This window comes from Coregonus lavaretus, assembly GCF_964263955.1.
Source record: "Coregonus lavaretus genome assembly, chromosome: 38".
Lineage (NCBI taxonomy): Eukaryota > Metazoa > Chordata > Actinopteri > Salmoniformes > Salmonidae > Coregonus > Coregonus lavaretus.
Window position 1 is genome coordinate 6,748,893 of NC_140025.1, and position 6,000 is coordinate 6,754,892.

A 6,000-nucleotide genomic window follows, 5' to 3' on the forward strand; every position below is an offset into this window, starting at 1 on the left:
CTCCATGTGGTCCCGTGTGGCTCAGTTAGAGTGTGGCTCATTAGAAACGCAAAGGTTGTGGGTTCAAGTCCTTTAGGGATTATACACACGTGGCCATATGAAAGTAATTCACAGAGACCAATCGTTTGACCCTAAAGAGTGGTCTTCTGTATACCCCCCCCCCCCCCCCCCCACACCTTGTCACAACACAACTGATTGGCTCAAACGCATTAAGAAGGAATGAAATTCCACAAATTAACTTTTAAGAAGGCTCACCTGTTATTTGAAATGCATTCCAGGTGACTACCTCATGAAGCTGGTTGAGAGAATGCCAAGAGTGTGCAAAGCTGTCATCAAGGCAAATATATTTTGATTTGTTTAACACTTTTTTGGTTACTACATGATTCCATGTGTTATTTCATAGTTTTGATGTCTTCACTATTATTCTACAATATAGAAAATAGTAAAAATAAAGCAAAACCATTGAATGAGTAGGTGTGTCCAAACTTTTGACTGATAGTGTACATCACAGAAGACTGAAATATAACAAAACCATTTGACATAGACACACTGGATTTGGTGTGTTTTCGTTAAATAATGTTTATTAATTATGAAATTATGAAAAATATTAATAACATTCCACCCATTAGGCCACTAGGTAATTTGACTGCAGTACTGATGTACTGTGTGGCTGTTGGATTAATGATGATTAATATGGCTGTTGTGTATGAGTGGATGTTTCCATGTTGGCGATTTGGCGATTTGCTCCGATTAACATTTTTAATTACAAAACAGCAAGAGCCAGGCTGAATTTGAACCCTAGTGAGAGTATAGGGCTGATTAAACCCTGTGCTATTCCTTCAGGCTTTATATTGATTAATTCCTCGTATTTGTGCAAGAGTGAGATAGAAATCAAGCAGAAAATTAAGCACAGTTGGGAGAAAGATCCCTGTGTGTTTTGAAGCTACCTTACCAATATGATTATTCAAAAGAGCTCATGCTAAATGCTTCAATGAGTATATTAGTATTTTCTGTCATGGAAAAACACCAGAGAATGCACCATCTGCTAGCTGCCTTGCTGGCATTACCCTAACTTATTTTAGGGCTGGATTCAATCAGTATCGCTCGATTGAAATTTAAAGGCAATGTTCCCGCGTTCGCGGAGACCGAATTCAAGGTAAATGCTGCACAGTAAACGCTTCATCGGAAATTACCTTTACATTTTAAAGCGGATCTTCCGCAATACTTCGCGATACAGATGGACTCCAGCCCTTAGTGTGAGTCACGGGTACAATCAATTGATGACTGAACCTTTAATTTATCTATATTACGATTAATCTCCTTTTAAAAAGGGCAACTGAGTACATTCTTGTGTTGGAGACAGCCTATAGTAATGGGAACAGAATACAGGCCCTTTGGAACAGGCTGTGAATGCTAAATTCCACAATAATGAAAGCTGAAGTGTACCAAAACCCTCTTCCTCCCTGTGGTCTCTTAGATGTTGACATTTACATTTAGCAGACGTTCTTATCCAGAGCGACTTACAGGAGCAATTAGGGTTAAGTGCCTTGCTCAAGGGCACATCGACAGATTTTTCACCTAGTCAGCTCGGGGATTAGAACCAGCGACCATTCGGTTACTGGCACAACGCTCTTAACCACTAAGCTACCTGCCGCATTGACAAATGCTGTTAGATGTAGTATGTTTTGTGTGTGTGCGTGCGTGTGTGCGTGCGTGCGTGCGTGCGTGCGTGGAGAGAATTATTTATTTCAGCTATTATTTATTTCATAACATTCCCAGTGGGTCAGAAGTTTACATACACTCAATTACTATTTGGTAGCATTGCCTTTAAATTGTTTAATTTTGGCCCATTCCTCCTGACAGAGCTGGTGTAACTGAGTCAGGTTTGTAGGCCTCCTTGCTCACACACGCTTTTTTAGTTCTGCCCACAAATGTTCTATAGGATTGAGGTCAGGGCTTTGTGATGGCCACTCCAATACCTTGACTTTGTTGTCCTTAAGCCATTCTGCCACAACTTTGGAAGTATGCTTGGGGTCATTGTCCATTTGGAAGACCCATTTGCGACCAAGCTTTAACTTCCTGACTGATGTCTTGAGATGTTGCTTCAATATATCCACATCATTTTCCTTCCTCATGATGCCATCTATTTTGTGAAGTGCACCAGTCCCTCCTGCAGCAAAGCACCCCCACAGCATGATGCTGCCACCCCCATGCTTCACGGTTGGGATGGTGTGCAAGCGTCCTCCTTTTTCCTCCAAACATAACGATGGTCATTATGGCTAAACAGTTATATTTTTGTTTCATCAGACCAGAGGACATTTCTCCAAAAAGTACAATCTTTGTCCCCATGTGCAGTTGCAAACCGTAGTCTGGCTTTTTTATGGCGGTTTTGGAGCAGTGGCTTCATCCTTGCTGAGCGGCCTTTCAGGTTATGTCAATATAGGACTCGTTTTACTGTGGATATAGATACTTTTGTACCTGTTTCCTCCAGCATCTTGACAAGGTCCTTTGCTGTTGTTCTGGGATTGATTTGCACTTTTCGCACCAAAGTACGTTAATCTCTAGGAGACAGAACGCGTCTCCCTCCTGAGCGGTATGACGGCTGCATGGTCCCATGGTGTTTATACTTGCGTACTATTGTTTGTACAGATGAACGTGGTACCTTCAGGCATTTGGGAATTGCTCCCAAGGATGAACCAGACTTGTGGAGGTCTACAAATCTTTTTCTGAGGTCTTGGCTGATTTCTTTTGATTTTCCCATGATGTCAAGCAAAGAGGCACTGAGTTTGAAGGTAGGCCTTGAAATACATCCACAGGTACACCTCCAATTGACTCAAATAGCCTATGAGAAGCTTCTAAAGCCATGACATCATTTTCTGGAATTTTCCAAGCTGTTCAAAGGCACAGTCAACTTAGTGTATGTAAACTTCTGACCCACTGGAATTGTGATACAGTGAATTATAAGTGAAATAATTTGTCTGTAAACAATTGTTGGACAAATTACTTGTGTCATGCACAAAGTAGATGTCCTAACCGACTTGGCAAAACTATAGTTTGTTATCAAGAAATTTGTGGAGTGGTTGAAAAACGAGTTTTAATGACTCCAACCTAAGTGTATGTAAACTTCCGACTTCAACTGTAGGTGTTTATTTTCAAACAGAAAACTCTGTCATATTTGTACATGTACACTCACACAAACAGCATTCTTGTCTCACTAATTACATCAACTATACATTGTTTCCTATTGCAATTACTTACACACACTCTACCATAATTTAAAAATTCAGACACAGCCATTCATGTGCATCCTCTTTCCCATTTATGCAATGTTCTCTTGAACCACTGGAGATTTACTTAACCATGTCAGCTCAGGATTCAATTTAGCATACTTAGTCTGTGTAATAAATACATCTAAGATGATCCATCATCCATCTGAGTAGAGGGCCTATTTAAAGTTAATTAGATGTATAATGCAACAATGAATAGCAGTATAATGAGTCTGCTCATGTAAATAACGGGTCTGGTCTATTCTGTGGCTGAAAGACTGTTCTTGGAAATCCCCACCACACACACACCACTCTCCCTTGTGATGCCTTTTCAGAGGAAATGGATTGTGTCTCGGCAGATATTTCAATACGGCATGGCCAGACGGTAAAATAGGATTTGTCGTTATCCAAGGAATAGATGTACACATCATCTGTGACAGCCACAGCACTGTCTGTTAGTGAACATGCAGTACAGGCACATCGGGGGCTATATATGTTAAGTCAGCCTTAGGACCAGCCTCAGAACCTTCTCAAGCCTAGAGGAATGGAGCATCAGTCCTTCTCATAGTCAGGGTCAGAGAACATTTCACAGATAATCCAATATGTTTATTATGTTCACGACTAAGGTTAAGGGAAGGTCATGGTAAGGTAAATGGTAGATGTACAGAAGTACAGAAGTCTGTGCCAACGAATTATGCCTCTGATGATACAGGATAATTAATGAACATGGCCAGGCCTGAACACAGAATTGGTCTCATTGTGGATTTCATATGGTATTGTGAATTTCTGGTTTGAGCAGGGTGGACATACACAGAGCCTAGATTAGACATTTATGGCCCCCATTGGCACTATGATGAATGGGCAGGGGTGGACTTAGTGATTTGGAGGCCCAGGCAGAGGCCAGTCTGAGGCCCCCCTAAACAAAAACTTAAAAAAGGTATTACCTTTTAATGTACCATGAACACAACCAGTCATTATGTTTTCATCTGATTGTCAAACAAATCACTTCAAAAAGTAGGTTACCATCGCACGTTCATCCAAAATAATTCCAGCATCTGAACAGTGCACTGTGCACCCGCCAACTTTCTGTCAATTAGCAAGTGGCTGAAACTACACCACCGGAGAAAGCATCAGAGCAAGCGATGCTGTCTCTCTATTAGGCGTGGGAATTAAAATCACTTGGAGCTGATTTGCTGGTATTTTTACAGTCTTATGTCCCCCCCCCCAAAAAAAGTATATATATATATATATATATTCAGTATATATATATATATATATTCAGTATCTATATATAATTGTATTATGTATATTTTTTGGGCTCAGAAAACTTGGGGGTCCAAATAAAATCACCTGCGGGCCGCCAGTTGGGGAACCCTGCCCTAGAGAATAATGGCCCGAGGCTGGGTTTCTACTAAGCTAGCCTCGTCGAGAACAAGCTTTCCCTAATACAGGTAAACCTGGAGAAGTTGGCAAAAGAAAATGCTAAATAGGGGTGAACACCCGGTGTAAATCAGTGACGCCTCGCTACACGTCAAACCAATCAAATGCCTTGCTTGGCCGGCGCTCCAATAGTACTCACTAGATTAGTGTCGTAGGTGCAACAGTGCGTGGCGATTCATTTTACAGTCTATGTTGAGGATGGCCGGGAAATCGCTGATTAAAATCCCATCAAAAAATGTTGATGTACAGTATGTCGATTGTGTGTATAGAGCACAATTCTGACAAAACAGAATTAAGATTTTCCTCCAGGTTTTCTGCAATGTTGCAAACTAGCATATGGAGCAACTCTCTGCAAAATGTGTCCTTCCCAGTCTGAAAACAATGACGAGCATAACACGTAGCACCAATGGGCATGTGGGGGGAAGGTTCTTGAAATGTAACATCCAATCATAATCTTGCTGCTGGGAGCCAGTGTACCATTCAAAAATAATTTGCAATACAAAATTCTCCAGACGTCCACGGGAGGCGTGAGAGCGACGTGATTTTGGAGGTATGGCAATGTGAGACTACTACTAAGCTAACATATGGAATTGTTTTAAGATGCTTATACCAAGGATAATTTAGCTATTTGATTTATAATTTTAGGACCCCTGTAGATATAAATAAAATACGGCTAAGGGTGGCTATTTGAAGAATCTCCAATATAAAATATATTTTGATTTGTTTAACACTTTTTTGGTTACTACATGATTCCATATGTGTTATTTCATAGTTTTGATGTCTTCACTATTATTCTACAATGTAGAAAATAGTAAAAATAAAGAAAAAACCTTGAGTGAGTAGGTGTGTCCAAACTTTTGACTGGTATATAACTTTTGACTGGACACGTATATAAAAATTATTGGATGATACATTGAATTTGGCCTTTCTGCTATTAGCTCATAGAAACACATTGAATAACAGATTCATACATGGAAAAACAGATAGTCAAACATGTAATCAAAAGGAAGTATGTTTTGAAGTGTCTGTCCTATATCTGAGAGATATAAGCACACTCAGAAAATAATTATAATAAATTTTACAGTGAAATTACCTGTATACCTTTGACTTGGAAATACCCTATTCACATCCATTAATTTTTCGGCCAAGTACCGGGTTACCTTGACACTTGTGGGGGTCGTAGAGGAAAACGGAGAACACCGATGTTAGAGATGTCTCCTGGTCTGACAGTCACCTCTGTAGCTCTGCCACCTTCCACCGCAGATGCAGAAAGCCGACATCGGCGGATGCTGTA